This window comes from Cavia porcellus, unplaced genomic scaffold (assembly GCF_034190915.1).
Source record: "Cavia porcellus strain 051 isolate PalLab524CR breed Dunkin Hartley unplaced genomic scaffold, mCavPor4.1 scaffold_1, whole genome shotgun sequence".
Taxonomy (NCBI): domain Eukaryota; kingdom Metazoa; phylum Chordata; class Mammalia; order Rodentia; family Caviidae; genus Cavia; species Cavia porcellus.
In genome coordinates, this window is record NW_026947484.1 from 26,513,313 (window position 1) to 26,535,648 (window position 22,336).

Below are 22,336 nucleotides of genomic sequence, written 5' to 3' on the forward strand. Positions count from 1 at the left end.
ATAATATTGGTGGACTTATTGCTGGTTCTAGAGAATTGTTAAATCAGTTTTATAATGTTTTAGTGGCGAGATGATAATAAGCATAGCTTTGCATCTGAAAACCATTTTAAAGAAATGTGTCTGGTTTCCAAATTGACAAGGGGTGAATTGTAATGGTTGATACACTGTATCAACTTAACAAGCTTAGAAATTTAAGTGACTTAGCAGGAGGCTGTTTTTCACTTTGTAAACATCTTCATTTGGTGCAAGAGGATAGCAGGGAGATGGTATGAGTGCTATACCACTAGGTAAGCTACTTAAAATATAAGAGAGGAAAAGAGGCTCGCTCTTGCCCACTTTGGCTCTTGTTGCTTTTGCTGTTTTCTCCCACCTTGAAGTATTGCCCCTTTCCCCATGCCACCCTGTCTTGATTACAGATTGAAATCTCTACAACTATGAGCTAAATAAACCTTTCCCTCTTTAACTTTAGGTTTTGGGCATTTTGTCTTGGCAATTAGATAGAAGAAAGCAAGACACGGGATTTCCCAGCAAAGTACAAAACTGCAGAGAATAAACTCCATTTGCACTCATACTAGTTTTCATAAGCAGAGAGTAGTTGAAAAGATTGTTTTCCTCATTTCATAATTGTTAGACCGCTCTAGTAGGTGGTAAATTTTCTGAGTTCTTACATATAAAATATTGCCTATATTTTACCCTCCCATATAAAATTTGCATACATATGTACAATGTTCTAAATCATCTCATTAAAAAGAATTTTAAATATATGAAGTAAAAAATATAGAATATAGTAAAATAAATATCTATGGAATCACCATCCTACTTTTCCATTCTTAACATTGTGCTATATATACTTCACATCTCTTATTTATTAAGAAATTAAAAATTACAGGTAGATTCGAGGGCTCACATAACCTCACCATGAAATTACTTAGCCAGAATCAGTTTTGTTAAAATAATTTCTAGACATATAAATGGCTGTTTTTTCTTATTGATTTTTCATTCACTTACATAATAATCACAAATGTTATCTATATCAAACCAAAGCTTAGTACTTATTGACGTGGCTTTGTGCCACAATACTTGGCCTACTTTGCAAATATCAACTGAATTACTGAATATATATATGGGTTACTATCTAACTGTTGGTTAGTCACATATCTAGTTAGTCACATATCTAACTATCTGTGATTATGACAAGTTGTTTAATTGTTAAGATCTTCTATGTCTTGAGTAATTTCTAATTTTTGCTAGTTTAATCTAATGTTTCTCAAAGCAAGATATCCAAGCCAGCAGAATCACAGTCACCTGGGAAACTGCTGAAAATGTAAATCCTAAAACTTCCTTCACAGACCTGAAATCAGAACCTAGTAAACTAAGTGACCGTGTTACATGCTAAAATGCCACATGTGAGAAACACTGACTTGATATACCAATCTACAAAATATGTTAACAACATATTTATTTTCATTGTGGATTTGCCAGCTTCTCCTTATAATTCTCTTTTACTGTTTAGCCATTTAGAGACCTTGCAGTTTGGGTATGAACATCCTGTTACGTTCCCTAGAAGTCATTCTTTGAACATATAACATAATAACCCTTTCCAGTATACCAATTGCCCATCTCTGATCCACTTTATCTTCCAAAACCAAACCAAAGTAATAGGTCTACAAGACTCTAGGTCAGGCAAGAAAGAAGTCTTTCCTTTGGAATCTCTTTTCCTGAAAAATTCTTAGAAGTATGGATTGGAAAGAGTGTTACATATGGAGAGAGACATAGCAAAAAGGAAGGAACAAGCAAAAAAATGAAAGTCTGGAGAAAAGGTCATCAAAAAGACACTTTCCAAATAGGAAAAGGGAAAAGTCTAACCCACCAAGCGGCTTAGAGAAAGAACTATTCACAGAAACAGAACAAGCTAACGACTGAATTGTGAATTCTTACATTCATATGAGCTCTTAACTCTTACTACTACTGACTGTAACTATATTTGGAGATAGTTCCTTTAAAAAGTAATTGAGGTAAATAAGGTTATGTGTAGGTCATAATTCAATACTACTTGTAAGAAGAAAAGTTTATAAACCAGAAGCTCACAGGAAAGCACATGTGAAGATACAGAAACAATAATAATGCCCATCTACAAGCCAAAGACAGAGGTCCTCAGAAGAAACCAACCCTGCTGACACTTGATCTTGAACTGCTGATCTCCAAGACCATCAGAAAATAAATTTCTGTTGCTTAAACTGCCTAATCTGTGGTACTCTGTGATGGTTGCCCCCAGAATCTCACATAGAAGGGAAGTGCAAAGTGCAAACTAGAGGCTCCAAATAAATCAGCAACACATCCTGACAAAGAACAGCACACACGACTAAAAGGGGTCTTCTGGAATCTGGAAAATTGTAGCTACTTTTCAGAGAGTCTCTAAATCAACATTAGTGAGAAAATTGTAAATTGCTCCTCAAACATTTTATCATTCAAAGTTTTTCCACAGATATTAATATGTCAAGATCTCTTCTATGAACTGGGAGAACTCTGTTGAGCCACAACAGATACTGCAATCATCCCTGGCTTCACTGAAGCTTCCATTCTGGTGGGAAATGAGACACCTGATTGATTTAATAATAAATAACTGAACCACACAGCATGTTAGAAAATGGCAAATGCTATAGACAAAATAAAGTAAGTAGAATTAACAGTAACAGGCGGAATCTGTTGACAGTTTAAGTACAGTTTCAGGACAGGTTATTTGAGCAAACACTTAAAAGCAATAGATTATTTATTAACAGTCAAGCTTTGGTTAGTTCTGTACTAATGCATAATTGTCACTTCATTTATTGTTAATTTATTAAGAATGAGAAAAACCTACCTATTTTTCACATAAGGAAATATAAGCTTAGATAGAACTGTTATGTGCAGAGGCCACAATAAGAAAGTAAAGCAAGTATTCAACTGGTAACCAAACCAACCTCTAGATCTTGCTCAAAATCAAGTGAGGGGAACATGGAAGAATATCAGTAATTATACTAGGAAAACAACTGCTACGTCAGAGGCAACTGCAAGGGACCAGGAGAGCCTGGAAGTGAGGCAAAGCCAGGGGACTTTTATTGAAAGAAAGTGAGTTAGTTGCATATGCCATGTTTTAATAGGATTTGTGGCACCATTTAACTCAGAAAGTAGTAGTCTGATCTAAGTTTTTAAATAGATAATATATATATAAAGTGATATATATAATGATTATATAAATAATGATTATGTATTTTGATTATATGTATCATCATAAGTAACTTGGCTTCAGTTCTTTATGGGTTTCTGGTATGATACACACTTGCACACAGTATGTTCAACAGATTGGTGAAGGTTCAAATTTTTTTAAAGATTAATACAATAAAAAGTATACTACCATGAATCCTCTTCAAAATATCCCCCCTCATTTTACCCACACTTACCCCACTGTTCCTGCCACTTTCTGAAGATGTTGCAGAAGTCCTCTTCTGTGAGTGTCTTTAGTTGCACTCTCATAGCTGCGTGAGTGTTCTGAATGCATTCATAATGTTTACCTTTCGTGGTCAGTTTGACACTGTGGAAGAGTGAGAAGATGCTGGTTCCAGATCCAGTGAATAAGGTGGATGAGGACACACCCTACTGTTTTTATGAGCCTGCCTTTCCTTTGGTCAGAACTCAGTAGCAGCATCTGCCAAGTTTTTATCATACTTCTTACAGACACTTATAAAGAGGACTTCCAGAACCACTTCAAAGTGCCAAGAACAATGGAGTAAATCTGTTCAAAGCAGGGTAGAGGCTTGGGATATTATAAAAGAGATGGTGTCTTTTACTGTAATAAACTTAAGAATTCACTGTAAATTTTGATCATACCTCATATGTTTATCAGATAGACATGGGTAAAGACTGAAGAAATTAAAAACAGCCTCTCTACTTTTATAGAAGGATATTAGGATCGTCTGCAAATAACCACAGTTTAAGCAGCATAAAAGTTTATTTTTCTCACTCTTTCAAAAAACTGATGTGGAGATGGCAGCCCAGAAGATTTCACAAAGTTACATTACTCTGCTCTCATGGACCAATACAGAGGTGAAGATTTGGCCATCAGCTATCCATTCTAGTCAACAAGATGAAGCAAAAGGGAGAGAAGAAAGAGACTTTCTGTCTGTTCAGATGATTTTCCATTAAAAACCACATTTCTGGCTAGAATATAGTCTCCTGCAGCACAGCAAGGAAAACGGTCTTTACACGTGTGGATGCATGCCAATCTAATTCTTGTTTTTGCTGCTGTTTTTCTTAATTAATGAAGAAAAGAAGACTAAATTAGAAAGGCACCTAGTAGTCTCTGCCACAAAGAGTCTGTGTTCTCCAGATTTTCTACAAAACATGGTAATATTTTAACTCAAACAAAGTTAATATTTTCTTAAGATACAAAAAGTTAAGTGATAACAAAACATAAGTGGGCTAGAAAGAAATAAAAGTTTAAAGTCAAAGAGGAAAACATAGATTATTTAGAAGTTAATTAAATGCCTGTCATAAATATAGATATAAAAACTACGCTTGTTTAATATATTCTCAGATAACCTAAGAAGGTTATAAAACACACTCTTTTAAAGAGTTGCATAGTTATATTTTCCATTAAAGTTCAATATTTGGCAATTACTTACATAAACTATGAACTTGAAACAACAGAAGCAAAATAAGTGAGAAATACTAAAAATATGAGTAAATGTAAGTGACATACAATTTTGATTTTATGACATGGCAAATCCATCACATTTTACACATGAGCATATTTTACTGTCAATAAAAGTAAAATAATTGAAAAAATCAAAGCTTCTATCTACACATTATTTATAGTTTAACTTATAACTTATTAGACAATGGAAATAAAGTCTAAGAAATCCTAGTTTCTCTGAAGTAAAAGAGTAATCAGCAAAATTCTCTACCCAGCTGAGAAAAGAATACTTACAAATAACAAATGATACATTTATTATTAGATTTTTGATAAGAATGTGTACTGCTTAACCTGATCAACTTCAGGCCCATCCAAATAACTGCAGGCCACATACCTTGCTGAAAGTTTATAATCCATAATAGGATATTGATGGATCTACTTAATAAAAGCTTTTTCTTCTGTATGACATATAGGTTTCACCTGCAACTAGTAACTTGATGTTAGGTAATAAAATGCAAAACAAATATCACCTCAAAATAAAGGAAAAAGGGCTGGGGATTTAGCTCAGTAGCTTAAATGTCTGCCTGGCACAAGGTCATGAGTTCAATCCTGGTACCAAAAAAAAAAAAAAAAAAAAAAAAAAAAGAATCCGAAAATAAAGGGAAAATACTATATATTTGCTTTACAGCCGACCAACAAAGTTTTGTTTTCAATATCCAACTGGTGAACATTCTTGGTTGTATTTATTAATGCAGGTCAAAGAGAAATTTTATTAAGGGAGAAATTTTATTACGGGAGAATTTTGTTTATTTTAAAGAGAATAAAACCAAACAAAATAAAGTCAACCAAAACAAAACAATGACAGCGATACAGGGCTTTAAAACAAGATAATAGGAAATCAACAATGGCCTCCATAATGTATCTTGTTATCTTCAAAATAACTGCCCACACCATCAGACATAGTAAAATCAAACAAAACAAAACAAAACAATGAAAACAATCTAGGAATTTTTAAAAATTACAAAATACAATTGCTCCAAGGAAAAGTAAAGCATGAGGGGAAGAAATTTTGAATCTGGTCAGGGCAGGTCTCACTGGAGAGGTGATATTTATATACAACTCTAGCAGGAAGGAGACAGGGGCTCACATAAATATCCACAGGAAGGCATTCTAAGCCGAGGGCTCGGGGTATGCCAAAGCCCTGAGCCCTATATGCTAGAATACTAAGCACCAATTCTGGAAGGGACAGACAAGAAAGTCACAGGTGACAGAGGTGGACAAGGAATGGATGACACATGACCTAGTGGCCTATGATAAGGATTTCTGAATTTTACTCAGTGTGAGATGGGAAACTGACACTGGTAATTTTTATAGTGGAGCAAGAAGGATCACTGTAATGAGGAAAGGGAAAAGAAACTGCAGAAAGACAGAAGCAGAGAAACTAGCTCTCAGGTACAATGGCAGGTGAAGAGCAGTAGACAAAGAACACTGTAAAAGCAGAGCTAAAAGTCCTTGATGATGGACTAAAAATATGACAGAAGTGAAGGAACCAGGCACGATATCAATGTTAATGGAACCTTACGACGGATGAAGGTGGCCATTTAGCAGCTTCCAATTTTTTTTTTAATTTTATTTAAGGAGAAAAAAGAAAAAAAAAAACCAGAAAAAGGGGACAAGTTATACAGAATTTCAGAAAAAATAAACAGTGAGAAATCACTAATTAATAGATTACATATTGTCATCTTAGAAATAGTTGTTCAAGTTACAAAATTAAAGCATACAGAGTAGACATTCAAACAGTGAGACTGTAAACAGTTCTGTTCAATGATCCAACAAAACTCAGTAATATAGTTATCTATCTTATACACTTAAATATACATGCAATTATGTCCTTTAGAGCACTTTCTTTTCCTCTCTTTTGTACAATGACAATTACACATTTTGGGTTTATTACTCCCACAGTTCTTATTACTTTTTTTTGAAGAGAGTAAAACCAAATGTGACATAACAGGACAGAGTCAGTCAAATCAAAAGGATGGACATAATACATACTGTAAAAACAAAATACAAGGTGATCAACAATGGTTACTACAATGCCTCTTGCTACCTTAAAAAGAATTGCCTATATCACCAGTTATAACAAAATAAAACAAAACAGTAAAGAACAAAACCAATAAAACAAAACATTGGAGACATTAGAGGACTTCAAAAGAAGGTAACAGCCAACCAGAATGGGCGTCACAATGAATCTTATTGTCGTCATAGTTGTTGCCTATACTTTCAAACTTGGTACTATCAAGCATAACAGAATAGAGTAAAATCAGTCACAACAAGATGGTGAGAGCAATACAGAGTTTCAATCAAGTTAATAGGAAATCAAAGTGGGTTACTATAATATATCCTGATATTTTTGTTTCCCTTAATTAAAAGGATAAAAATGAAAAAATAAATAATAAAAAAGGAGATTGAGATGAAACAGGGCATAACCACAAAACAGTGCAGGTCAAAACATAACCATTTAAGCAAAATAGAGTTTCACCACAAGATAATCCCAACATAATAGTTACCATAATGTCTCTTTCCTTGAAATCTTTGAGTGTAACTTCATATACTGTAGCACCAAACATATCAAGACAATGTAAAGCCATTCAAGAGAATGACAGTATTACAAGGTATTCAGAATCAACTAACAGAAAATGAACAATGGTTTCTGTATAATTTCCTCGTCTATAAAAGTTTTTGTTTATATTATCACATATAATAAAATCCAATAAGATACAACCTGTTAAGACCGATGGAGACACAAGAATAAAAGCTTGATGGGACTTCAAAACAAGATGATACTAAATCAGCACTAGCTATTATGATGTCTTGTTTTCTCCAAAATAGCTGTTCCTGCCATCCAGTCTTCTCCGCCTCATTTCTGTTGAGCTCTTTTTCTGTCGTTTGTTGTCAGTTTGTCTTCTTCATTTCTCTTTCTGCTCCATTCATTGTGGCCTCCCTGCCACTATTTCTGGAATCTTGGTATTTTTCCTTTTTTTTAGAATATCCTGCAGTAATCTCTGTAGAGTTGAATTGGTGGTTGCAAATTCCTCTAGTTCCTCTTTATCCTGGAAGCACTTTATTATTTCATCAATTTCCAGGGACAGTTGTGCAGGATATATCAGTCTTGGCTGGAGGTTATTATCTTTCAAAACTTGAATTATTTCCCCCCACGCTCTTCGTGATTTGATGGTTTGTGCCGAGAAGTCTGCTGTAATTCTGATGGGTGTTCCCTTGTAAGTGATCTGTTTCTTGTCTCTGATGGCTTTTAATATTCTGTTCTTATATTGGATTTCTGGAATTTTGATTATTATATGCCTGGGTGTAGCTCTGTTTGCGTTGTAGGTAGCTGCGGTCCTGTATGCCTCATACATCTGAGTATCTTTACCTTTTGCTAAATAAGGGAAATTCTCCTGGATTATTTTCAGGAGAAATTTCCAGTGAATAGCTTTTGTAGTTCATTTGTTTGTGTCCCTACTTCTTCTTTTATGTTCTTAAGTTATAGATCCTCTTATCATCTTCTAGTCTTTGTATTATTGCTGTTTGTTTTCTTGTTATTTTTAAGAAGTTTTTCATTTCATGCTCCCACCTTACAAATCTGTCTTCCAGTTCAGATAGTCTTTCCTTAGTTTCTTTTAAGCTGTTATACCAGCTTTCAATAGAGTTTTTAGTTTGCTGGTAATCTCTCTCTCTCTTTTTTTTTTTTTTTTTTTTTTTTTTTTGGTCTTTTTCATTTTTTTCGGTACCGGGGATTGAACTCATGACCACCTGCTTGCAAAGCAGGTGCTTATGCCGCTGAGCTAAACCTCCAGCCCCCCTGGTAATCTCTTTAAACCTGCTTCACATATTCTATGTTTTCTGTATTTTCTCCATCAAACAATTCTCCCCTTTTTTTCTGTTCTTCCATTCCACCATCTGTTTTTTCTTGGGTGGTGCTTGGCATTTCTCTAAATATTCTACTTATATCTTGCTTTATTTCATTAAATACTTCATTTTTGAACTCTTTATGAGGCTCCAGAGATATCGCTTTATGTCTATTGGTGCTGTGTCTGATATTTCATGTTTTCTGTCCTCATTCTCCTTTGCATTTACCTTTCCTGGATCACTGTTCTCAGGATTGGGGACTGAGGACCCTTTCTTATTGCTCTCTCTTCCCATACTTTTTGTTCCTTCCATACAAGTGTATATAGGAGGCCCAGTTTTTTTTTTTTTTTTTTCTCTTTGTCTGTTACAGTTTGTTTGAATCTGCCAGCTAGGTGTTCCCACCCACTGCAGTGTGCTAGGGAGACACAGACCTGGGCAGCCTCTGCTGGGCCACCCCTCCAGGTCAACCTACACAAAGCTTCACTGTTAGGGTGCACCGCCAGGTGCTGGGACCTGGTTTGGCCTAGCCTACTGGATCTTAATCCGCTGTGTCACCCCAGCCAAGGGCTCCCCACCAATCCTGCTTGAGAGGGGAATATGTGACTAAAGTCACTACAGCATCCTGTTCCAGCTAGTCTACCCGGTTCCAGAATATCCTCTGTTGGAGCCTCCTAGTCTATGAAAGGGTCCCCCCTCTCACTCACCACAGGTTGCTATAGGGCTCCCCACCAGTCCTGCTCTCAACTCCATTTGGTTCGCAGATTCCTGCTCTCAGAGCTTTCATGCGTCTCTCACCCTGCTGTGCCGACTGGAATGCAGCAGCGGCAGCAGGAAATTAAAATCGCGGCTTATAGAGGAGCAGGTTCAAGTTTCCACACTGAGGTTTTATCTGTTCCTGTTATAGCATCAAGATTGCATTTCCAGTTGGTTCCTCTCAGCTTAGTTCATTCTGGGTCGGCAGGGTATATCTCCCCTTGCTTAAGACTCCTCACTCCGCACCATTCCTGGATTCTAAGCTGGCAATCTCAGACAGCCTCCGTGGCTGCGGTTATCTGTCTGCCATGTTCTCCTCAGCTCCCAAATCTTAATCTTTACCTAGTTCCCCCTGCACACAGAAACCAATTGCAGGACTTGCACCCAAATCTCTAGAAATGATTATCTAATTGGGCCACTTTGGACCATGTACTCACCACTATGGTTCCAATGGCACCTGTACTGCAGACAGGCTGTATTTAGTTTGACTGTCTTTTTCCAGACATTCCCAAGCAAAAATGTGCCAGCCAAATCCTAACTAACCAAATCTGTCTTGATTCTCAACACTGTTTCAAGACTTGCTCCAAGCACATTGCATTACTGCACTAATTACAATCAGTAGTTGAAGCACTGTATAAATGGAAAAAATAAAATCCATAAATGCCAAACTAACCACACAGGTGGTTAAGCCAGAGAGTTGAGATTTAAAACTCAAGTGATCTTTTCTAAACAAATTTGGTCTTTTACAACTATGAGGTTTTTTTGGTAGCCACAAGTATGTGAAGAGTCTAGGTTATTTTCCAAAATATCACAAGCAAATATGAAGGGAAATACACGATAATTGTGATCTAAAAGGAACATTAATTACCAAGCACAAAAAAGCAAGGGAAAATAATAAAAAATTATAAAACAATCAAACAATGACCAATAGTTCTTAAAGTTCGTTTATAAACTCTACAAAGTATTAGCTATTCTTTCAGGCATTCTTGTAATACATTTTAAGTAATAAAGAAGAGGATTTAGGAATCAGGCAATCACAATCTTTTGAATCACAGCTGCCCAGTATAGGATTCATGCTTCTGCTGCTCACTTTGAAGGTCTTTCTAGACTCTAACTGCATGTCCGTTAAGGAGAATGAGGTGTCTTTATGATACAGTAGCCACTTCATTGATCTTCAACACTACCTACACACACACATACTCACACACATATTCTGAGAAGATGGTAGCCTATAAACACCTGGAATATATCTCCTCACTTAGGATATATGTCCAGTATAATTATTTTGGAACTTGGAAGTCTGTTGAAGAATTTCAGCAATCTGCAGAAATCCTGGACAATCAAGTGTAACTTATTTTGTCTTATTTAAAATCTTACCCTGGTACCAACTACTCATTCCCCAACCCTGGGCCTGTGTTAGGTACCTATCAGTCTGTTCCTGAAAAAACTGCAGATTCCAGATGAGAGCCAAAACAGTACAAAGGACCCCATTGTAAATGTACGGATCTATGCTCTGATTATTGATTACTGCTTCTAATCAAAGAAATGCAAATTCTATGGCCATAGTAGCATTTCTTCCCACTGTTGAAAGGACCTCCTCTTCCAGCTGCAGAAACTTTCAGGAAATTTCACCAGCGAGTACTATGTCCCTTCTAACTTCTCTTCTCTGCTCATCTTTACAAGCCAAACATTAAAAACTAGGACATTTAAAAGCAATTGCACATATAAGAAGAATTATAAAGTACACGCAGGGAAAGGTATACACTCAGAAAAGGCCTGAGAAAGTCAAAGTTTATACTTCAGGGTGATCTCTGACACAGAGATAGCCCAGACCAACAAAAACAGAAATGATAACAAAACCAGTAACTACTGGAGAAAGAAGAATCTGATTTCTATTGTTGCCACATTATCGGATTCAAATGTCCAGTTTTCAACAACAAAGTCACAAGCAATATTAAGAAATAAGAAATTATGTCCATATGGAAGAAAAGTAAATCAACAGAATTGTTCCTGAGAAACACAGATTACACAAAGGTTTTAAAATCATTGTGTTATAGGCACAAAAAACAGCTAATGTACAATATGAAGAAGGTCAAAAAAATAATGCATGAATAAAGAGACAAAAAAATCTACAGGTGAGAGAGGGAAAAAAAGAGGTGGCAGGGAAGGGAGGGTGAGAGAAAAAAAGGAGGGAAGAGAAGGAGAAAGAAGAGAAAAAACAGGAGAAAGAGAAGAAAAGGAAAGGGGAGGGCAGAGGAGAGGGAAAAGATGAATTCGGAAGCTAAAATAATCAAATATACAATATACAATAATCAAAAATACAATAATATACAAATATAATATACAAATACAAATAATATACAAATACAATAATATACAAATATACAATAATCAAAAATAAATACTCTGGAGAGGTTCAAAAGCAGATACAAAGGGCACAAGTAAGAATCAGCAAACCTCAGTATAAAAAATGAAATTATCAAATTCAAGAAACAAAATTGGATTATGAGGATACTAACCTCCATTCATGGGTGAATTGGCAATTAGGAGGTGGGACCCAGTTGAGGGAAGGATGTCAAAGAGGATAGGCCTGGGAAAGGTTATGCTGTTACCAGTCTTTTCCTCTACTCTGGCTCTTTGCTTGCCCTGTTTGCCAGGTGCTATGCATGGAGCAGCTTCCCTCTGACACACCCTTCCACCATGACATGCCAGGACCATGGACTGAGCCTCTGCAACTGTGAGGTAAAATAAACCCTTCCTCCTTTAAGTTGTATGTGTTGGGTATTTTGTGCCAGCAAGGGAAAACCAAAATTATGAATACTTTTTAAAATATAAATGGATTAAACTCTTCAATCACAAGTACACAAACTGGCCAAAAAGACAATTACATGCTGTCTACAGGAGTCTCATTTTACATCCAAAAACACAAGTAGATTAAAAGAATAGGGGAAAATAGTCCAGGCAAATAGTAACCAAAACAAAGCAAAGACAACACAGACTTTAAATAAAAAATTTTTACGGGAACCAAAGAACGATATTATTTAGTAATAAACAGTCAACACAACAAGATGTAATAAGGATAATCCTTTAGGTATCTAATAACAGATTATCAAAATATATGAATCAAAATCTGACAAAACAACTGATGCAATAGCCTTTATTTAGAATGCACCTTTCTACACTGTTTTATTTCAGCCTTGGGTTATAGAATGTATGCCCTGAACAACAGCCTTCAGCCCATCTTAGCAACAATATTAATTTTACACTAGAAAACTAACACCCACAAAGTAAAGGATTTTATCAGTTTAATTTCTACACAGAAGCAAAGATGGAACGGGGCATAAGTCAGTTAGATTCCTGCACCTGGGCTCTTCCTGCTATACCTGTGGGCTTTGCTGGTGATGGTAAAGTGCACTTGTGGAAGAATTGTCTTTGATAGTAGAGGACACTTTACATGGTTTGTTCAAATCCATCGAAATGGAATCATTCTATTCCTTCTGCTTCGGTCTCCACTAAAAATATGTGCATCTGGATAAAAGATTGCATAATATAAAGAATACTGCACCTAATACATCACATCACACAGGAAGTTGAAGGCAGCCAGCTAGGAAATACTGGAAAATCAAAAAGTAGCTGTAAGCCTAGCTGCCAGTCAAGGGCAAATCCTGTTGCCAGGTCTACAAGGAGTTTTTCACTTGAGACAAGCAGATCATTCTGCAGTTCAATATAGCAACCTGCACAGCACTGCTCATTCCCCAACTCCCTCAAAAAAACAAAAAAAAAAAAAGAAAAAAAAAAAAATCAATGCAGCCAATTGTTGCAATACCTGAATAACTGGTTATACAACCACAATCAGAGATCTGTCACAGGCCCTAAGGAGAACAAAAACATTAAAACCACAGATTTCTCATTCGGTGTTTTTATAAAGGATCAAAGTAAACAATCAGTGAAAGTGACCCATGGAGAAAGAAATACTAACAGCCTAAGGGTGCAAATGACAGACAAAACTATATCAGCAGCAGTAAGTCCTACTAACATGGACCTTGAGGAAGACCAACAGGATGGTCAGTTCTGTGCACTAACTAACTGTTCAGGTTGCCACTTTAAATCCTTTTAATACACAGGAGAAGGTGCCTTGTTACTGACCTGACCAGCTCAGCGCCCAAACACAGGCCATTGAGAAGCATCTGTCACGTCCAAGGCTCTAAGACATAAACAGACTGGAGCACATCTCTGAGCCAGGTGAGCTTCCACGCAAAAACCATTCCAGCAGAACTCTTGCTCCCAGCCTTTCTGCTCTGTGACCTCAGCACACAGAACAACAGAGCCCCTTGGGGGTCATGAGTTAACACAGTTGAGGGCCAAAAAGAACTAGCTCTTCTGACGACTCAAAATTATTTCTGGCACAGTGGCAGCAAAGAGAAACAACTTCAGGATCCAGGAAAGCTGAGTTTGAATCCAAACTGGGCTTACTACCTGTGTAACCTCAGGGAGATGCCCGCCTCCTTCACCTGTGAGTGGTGGTACTGTGCACCTGCGGGGCCATGCATGGCTGAATGGGGTTTCTACATACTTACATGGGCAGGAAACAGTCATCAACATCATCATTCCCATTCCCACTTTTACCCATCCACAGTGGCAGGCCAGACTCCCAGCTCCAGGACCCCTCACTTAGAAACGCTTATGTTATAAGATGCAGAAAATAAAAATGTCCTCTGTTCTATCTCTCTTCATTTACTGGCCTGAGGTCTAAAAGAAGACAGTAGTCGTCTGGAATTTTGTTTTCCTAAAGAGAAGAGAAAAAGATGAAAAGCAAGTCTGTATGCTTCAGTGAGCAGTACGGAAAAGAAGCGCCAGCCCCCCCAGTCTAGCAGCCACCTCTCCACAGTAGATCCTCTGCACGCTATTTGCACTCAGTTTTGATAGGTGGCAAAATCCTAGTAATTTGTGATTGAAGCATCCTCTTTTGAAAACTCAAAATCCTTTGTTAAGTTTAGGGCTCTGTTCACATTATACATTATACAACCACTTAAGCAAAATGCTGTCCTTAGATGTTAACAGGAAGAACCCAAGCCATGGCAGAATGTCACAGAGCACTTGGTTAGGGAAGAACCGGCTACAGGAGGAGAATGAAAAAGTCTAGGGTGCTGAAATTCTGATCGAAGAATAGAAACAGAAAAGAGTTCATTAAAAAGTCTGCATAGAAGCTGGCCACCAGGGGTGTAGGTTAGAGTTATTTCCTCCTAAGATACTCATGTATCTTAGTTTCTTCTTCTCCACAAACCAGAATGCAATCTTCTATCTTTATTACCAAAGAGAAATTGTAACATGAATCAGTGGAGATTTTTGTGAGCCAGCCAGGAATTTTAACTTCATTTGTCTAATATGTTTTTGCAGGGAAATGAGTATTAAGTTTATACAAATCATTTCCATGACTTTCTAAAGCTGAAACCACATCTGTCTGGTTTAAAATGGCTACTTCTTTCATTAAACTTATAAATGAACAGATCCATAAGGGAGTAAATAAAGCAGACACCTTCCTGACCAGTCAGTCTAAGCAGCGGTCTGAATAGTCTCTCTGCCTGAACTGAGCTCACTTTTCTCTTCTTTCTAAGCACCCAGCACCAGCTGATATTATAATTCATCTTCTGTCTTTGCCTCTGGAACATTCTCCATGATGACACAAACTGATTTTTGCATTGGTGCAATCTCACATAAAAGACTGGCTAACTGGAATTGCCCAGCAAATACCTGCAAAGTGACTAAACTCTTTAGGAAATGCTATCCTAAGACCTCTAAAGTTAAATTCTAAACTTTGAAGAGCAACCCTCTGGTTCCCACCCTCATTCAGATTCATACTTTTTGTTTTGCACCACAAGAACTTGAGACTTTCTGGGCTTGTGCTCATCCCCTTGCAAACAAAGCAATGATCACTGAGAAACACTAGTGATCCCATCATGTCACGATATCCATTTACTATAATTGGCTCCACTTCTTCCCTGGATTTTTTTTTCCTCATAAAGTGGCAAGCCCTCAAAGAGCTTTCACCTGCATGAAAAATAGAAAAGTACATATATATATATATATATATATATATATATATATATATATCCTTGTTCTTCTTCTCCCTCATACCCTAAACTCTGTATCTTCTCTCTTTGAAAGGCTTCTGAAGCCAAATCATACAGATAGAAGTGTAAGATCCCAACTCCTTTTTTATAGAAAAAAAGAGATTTACAAAAATGATGGCAGAAATGCCTATTTCACCTAAAAATGCCTGGAAATCACTTTCCCTTTAACTATCTACTTCTAATTTTATAGTAGTCTCCTTCATTTGAAATCTGATAACCCGCCCCCAGTGTTATCATTATCCTTTTAATTATAAAACGGCTATGACTATTAAATCAATGGCAAAAGTAGGTCATAGTCTTCTCAGAGTAACAGATTCACTGCTTATGCTTATTTGTTGTAAGATGACAAGTCATTTCTCTAGTAGAAAAGAAAAAACACATTAAATGTTTGATCATCGTAAGCCAGGTGTTATGGCACATACCTTGTAATCCCAGCACTCTGGGAGGCTGAGGCAGGAGGATCTCAAGATAGAGCCCAGCCTGCCTAACTGAGCAATTTAGCAAGAGCCTGTCTCAAAATGAAAAAAAAAAAAAAAAAAAAAAAAAAAGAGCTGGGGATATAGCATCATTGGGCCCTGAGTTTAATCCCCATAACTACCATGGGGAAAAAAAGAGTTTGGTAATTCTCAAACTAAATCAGGGCATCAATAGTCAACGCTCAGCTGCTTGTAAACAAAACTTAAAAGCCTGGCAGTAATGGCTACTTTGTATTCAGTCACTCTGCTGCCTCCTGAACACAAGCGAGTAAAATAAGCTTCATCATATAACACTGATCTCATTATAAAAATTTAAAACTTAAAAGGAAAAATCAGTGACAAATGAATTACTAATACAGTTACATAACTTGGCAGTAAACATTGAAGGAGACAATGTAATTCTTCATCTGGAGATAATTAAGTATAACATAGTCTAAGATCTTTAACACAATGTACAATTAGTATTTTCATGTATATCTAAAGGGATCAGAGCTCATTCCGAATTGGACCAAGTACACTAAAGGTTACTTGCAGGGTTTCAGAACATTTCCTTATGTAACTCAAAACGTTCCCTTATGTAATTAAACAAATCTGTCTTCATTATTAGAGAACTAAGGACAAGACAGTGCAGGGGTAAGACATAGTTTTACAAAATCTACACTTTATTCAGAATTTGTGTGAATAAATATGACATACATAAAATCTCCAAGACAAATGTAATTCTTTCCACTATGATTCCTATTCCCCAAAACGCTTGCTACATATAAAACAAGAACCTTCCTTTTTGGCATGATACATTGTGTTTCACCCAATGTGCAAAATCAAAATTTTGTGTGAAAGACATGTGACTACATTTTTCTGTTAGAATGAAATCCAAACTAAATCATAATGGCAGTAAGTCACTCAGATGGCCAATTGAAGGGAGTGTTTGTAACACAAAGCAAGCTAAATAATCAATAACCTCCTAGTGGAAATTTAAGACAGGAAGTCCAACCAAAATCCCTAGAATTGCTACACCCAACCCAAGAAGCAGTGCTTTAAAATACTTTGCTAGTTCAAACCTTAGCTCATTTGGCTCAAATATCACTTGAGAAGTTTCTGTCTAGTATTGGCTGACACAAAGAGTTATTACTCTAGCTACAACTCTAAAAATTAAACTTAGAATACTGGTATAATTCTAACATATATATATTACAATTTTTTCAATTAATTATACTTTATATGTTTAACTACTGAAATTTTTAAATTAGCCCCTAAAGTATCTCTTATTCTTTCAAGTAGATATCTTTATTCTAGCAAATAAAGCCTAAATAATTTGAGTAATGTTGCTAAGGTCATTTGATACAGAAACTGTGCTAAAACTAGGGTTATTTGAGTCTAGGAACAATGGCCATTCTACTACAAAAACCTTTCAGCTTTTCTCCCATCTGACTGACACCTCATTACATGTCAGCTCTGTGATTAGGCTGGTTATAATACCACATTTACTAAAACAACAGACCAGCCTGTCAAATCTTAATAAAACAAGTCCTCCTTTCTATTATTCATTTTTAATATTTTTATTAAAATAAACCAAAGCCAAATTAAATTCATTTTCAGCCAGAATAAACTACAAATGGCAATAGGCCAATAAACTACAATTAACATTTCCTAATTGGAGTGTAATTTTTACAGAGTAATAACTCTGGGGAAAAGAGAAAGGAGGAAAAGAGGATTTCATGTTGATTGGAGCCACTTCTTAGGAACTGGGCTGGTTTTAGGTGGAAATCTCTAAGAAGAAGTGTCCTGATTCACAGAGAAATCTTAACACATTATATCTAGGAATGTTATGTTATATACAGTTCACTTCAACTCTTACTAAGTATTTCCATTTGGGAGCTTCATAGAACAAAATCAGTTTGGGGCTTTGGTAAAGACAGCAAAATTTTACCAGTTTGGATTATGTTGATACTCTTCTCTGAGAATTTCTTACTGAACAGCTGTAGTATAGCTCAAGTATGTGTTTTCAATGATCCCAATGAAACCCATACTTGGCAGTAGAGAACTGGTTTAGGCATCAAAAATTAAATATATTTATTCCATACTATATGAAGGTCCCTTTCAGTGTATTTTCAGTATCATTCTGTTGTGCTTTAACAAAAGATAAAGATAAAGCAAATATAAAGTTTTACTCATATTGTCTTTCAAGAGACTAAGGTAAAAAAGTTATCATACATGCAAATATTTGAAGAGTAGAATTAAGATATGTAATGCTTCATCAACATAACTGAAAATAAGTTATCTTAGTTTTCAGTTCCATTGTCTGTTTGTAATCTAGGAAACGTAATAAAAACTGTCAGGTTTTTATTTAGTTGTTCAATTGGTTGTTTTTTTTTTTTTCTTTTACTTTTTTTTTTTTTTTTGGCTCTCACATGATAATGTGAATTTTTTTACTCTTTTTATTCTGATGTTGTGTTATTCTAACTTTACTATTTCATCCTACTTTTAATGTATTAAGCTCCTTACATAGTTAAGGAAAAGTTTCTTACAAGGATAGAGATGAAATCCAGAACTTCAAACACGTCAGGCAGACATGCACCACCCAGCCATGCCCAACTCTGCAAGACGTCTAGTGCAATAGCAACCAATGAACATATAGTAATGCAGCAAAGTTTCACTACATAATCATATTCGCTGCTGCAGTGACTGCCATAAGACAGTACAGGAGAATGGTGATCCAGTCTAAGAGAGGGGACAAGGTTCCCTTGACAGAATAAATGTTCAAGAATATAACTTCTTCTCTCATTCAATTTTTATAAAATCCATGGTTTCTATGCCTTGGTATCTTGCTATGCTCTTGCTCTGTGTCCTTCAATCCTAATTTTATGCTATTGAAATAATTTTCATTTTTCTGACATACTTAATTTTACTTTAAATGTGTTGCCCATTTTTCTCCAAATCTTTCACTCCACCTAGGTTTTAGAACAGACTTTAGACTTCAAGCATCTATTTGGCTTTTATCACCAAACACTGAAAGCTAGATGTGCCTCAAGAGTATTTTTGTCTCCTCTAGTCACAAAATGACTTAGAACAACAGAAGGGAAAGAGAGAAAGACACATTAATGGACAGTGCAGTATCTAGCAAAATATGTAGCAAAGAAAATGTGAACTTCCTCTTGTTTTTGCTAAAATTTTCAAGGCTTCATGGAACATCTACAATCTTACTTTTTTTGTGTGTGGGTATTGGGTACAATCCGTAGAAATTTAGAATTATGTACTGACATACACGATTTTCTCCAACACACATCAGTAAAATGCATAGTTTTTCAGAGAATTTAAAGGAAAATAACATGATCTCAAAAATCACAAGAGAGTAACTGCAATTTTCTACTTGTAGGAAATACAGCTAAAGAACAGCTAAAATAATTTTGAGGTAACAATCAATTGAATGGTATGAAAACATTTTTTTCTGTAAAACATGACTGTTAAAATCTAAATATAGAGTATCTAGAGGCAAAAGAGGGCCAGAGATTTAGCTCAGTAGTATAAGCGCCTGACTGGCAAGCACAGGGTCGTGAGTTCTATCCCTGGTAAAAAAAAAAAAAAAAAGCAAGTATTTACTTTATAAATTAAGTAAAACAATTAAATAACATTAATTGGGAAATGTTTCCCAAGGCTGGGCAATGACTGGTCATTTGCGAATCCAATTAGCAATATGTTACCATTCTTGTCATTGTAAGATGGTCTGAAGACATCCTGCAACCTTTCTGATGCATTCAAAGAAAATAATTACATAGGCTAAGTGTTACTCCAACATCCAAACTGGAGAACCTACACTTAGGATTTTAGAGTTTTCTCAGTTACAAGGTCTTCCTGTTTAAACATGCACACTGATCTTAAAAAGAAGAAACATCCTGCTTCAAGGACGTTGGGAGTAACACAGCTCTGGCCAGTGGTCCAAGGTGAACACCCATCCTCCCACACAGACTGTCAGAACTCATAGCACAAAGAAAACCAAAGCTTGGGCTCACTTTATGCTCAGTGTATTGTTACTTACTTTTGTATTTAAAAGGCTCGGAATAGCCATTCCAAATACCTGCTGCTACTAAGGAAGTGTGAGTGAGATGGTACTGGAAAGAGAAGTCATCAGAGTGAGTTATTTTGGCTTTGGTTTCAGTTTTAGTTGGGGAGAAATAATTTTCTTCTTTTAAAATAAGCTTTCAGGTTTTAAGGTGTGATAGAATTACAGTGACTGCTTGAATTTTTTTAAAAAAATTATTACTGTAAAGGCCACATTCCCATTAACCTACCTCAAAATGCTCCCCCTCACTGTGGACACATTTCTCCATCCTTCTTATCATGTTCTTTGTTTCTTTACCCCACCCTCCATCTCTTGGGCCCCTTCCCATTTGCAATAGACCTCTCTCCTTGTTATCCATTATCTCTTTTATTTTGCCCTTTAAATTATTTAGCCTCTGAGTTTCTCATATAAGACAGATCACGTAGTTTGTAAGCTTATGTGTTTGATTTAGTTCACTTAACATTATTGTCTAAAAGCATACCCACTTTCTTACAAATGACTCAAATTTATTCTTTTTATGGCAGAGTAGTGTGTAATCATTTCAAAGATGAGTTTGATAAAAAGGAACCCAAGAACCTGAGACTGAGGAAAAATGAACTATGACAGAAAAACAGCACAGGCCTGCCGATTTCTCAGTGAATTTTCACCTAGTTTCCTGGAGAATGCTTTTGAATTGTTTCTAGGTCTCATTCTGAAATTATATGCCCACATAAATTTGTCCTTAGTTACATCTTTAATGAATTAAGAAATTAGGGTGTCTTCTTCATATCTTTAACCAGCTTCTGTATTTCTGAGACTCAAATCATATATCCAAACATCTAACTATAAAAAAACATAAAACTATAATATATATGACATTACTATATATATATATATATATATATATATATATATATATATGCTATTATCCATCAGCCAGGAAAAATTTACAGGGCACACAACACTAACAGACAAAATGCAAGTGAGCTAAGTGCCAAAGAATTGCATGCTCAATTGCATAATGAACATAATGTAAGCATCACAAGGGCGAATGACTGTTCTTGTCTTATTCGGGTTGTAATTATCTCTAGCCTCCAACATAACAGAATAGGCACTGAATAAACATCTGCCGAATGAATAAGTTTTTAAAATGCTGCAAATGAGGAAATCAAACTGGTTATGGATGTTTTAGTTTTCCGTGTTGCCATTTGCCACATCTCTGTGCTGCTTTCTGGCAATGGCAGGAAATCCTAAATTCCACTTGCCTGGCTAAACTCCAGATTACCTATCACAGCATGTTCTGTACTAGTCATATATTTTCCTAAGAAAAAATATCTATTAACTTCTAAACATATGGGATACAAAAATAATCACTGATAATTAAGACTTATATGATACTAAAGAATCTTACTATGGCAGTAATGGGGACTGAGCCGAGAGCCAGATGTATACTAGGCAGGCACTCTATCACTGAGCTTCTCTTTTTTTACATTTTGAGACACAACCCTGCTAAATTGCCGAGTCTGTTCTTGAACTCAGGACCTCCTGCCTCAGACTCCCAAGTACAACAAATGAGACTACAAGCATGTATTCCCATACCTGGCTAAAAGTTTATCTTTTACCATAAAGAAGTAGCTTTGTGTTCAATACTTTTAATTCATAAAAATCTATCACTTTGCATATCCCAAAATCAAAATGAATAAAAAGTGCTATTACTCAATCATGTGACACGGTTACTCTGACAATTTCACATGACAAGATACAGTGATATGAAGATCTAACCACAGAATTTAGAAACTACATTGCCAATGTTTCAGAACTCAAAAAAAAAAAAATAGCTGATACCTCATAATGCCTTTGAAAGATCTAACATATCTTTCTCCATCAGTTTCCTACTGAGATGAAAGATAGCACATTTTATACACAAAGTAGTCAAAATTTTTGTTTCATAACTGACTATGTATTAGAACTTTACAACGTTTCACACACACTATGTGGTTGGTTTTATTCATCAGGTCTATAAAAAAAATCTTATTTAACTTTCCATCAGCAAGTGCCTCCCCATGTCTTCCCATGTCTAACACGCCACACTGGGTCATGATATCACAAAGACAGGAGAAACTGTTATGCATTTTATATGCTCAGATCCAACTGGAAAAATAAGATCTATGGGAGGAATGATAAAGCACAGTGGAACACAACATCAGATACATAAACTGCAGAAGACAAACAGATGACACAGGTCAGTAGGGCTAGAGACAGTGAAAGAGGCAGAGATGGGCAGGGACTGCTAGGATTTGAGGCTTATGCAATGAACAAGATTTAGACAGATAAAAAGCAGAGAAAAACCTAAGTGTGA

The 22,336-nt window shown here is 36.0% G+C and overlaps 1 protein-coding gene across 4 annotated transcripts in view; it reads right to left on the reverse strand.

Moving 5' to 3' along the window:
- Positions 1-22,336, reverse strand: part of Prkd1 (protein kinase D1) — a 301,676-nt gene that overhangs the window by 233,852 nt on the left and 45,488 nt on the right. Inside the window, exon 1 of one of the 4 annotated variants that reach the window (XM_063246395.1) lies at positions 3,441-3,555. The exons of the other annotated variants lie outside the window; for them this stretch is intronic. The gene's annotated coding sequence lies outside the window, so the exon portion shown is untranslated. Of the gene's footprint in view, positions 1-3,440; positions 3,556-22,336 lie in introns of those variants that run through there. 4 annotated transcript variants of the gene reach the window in all.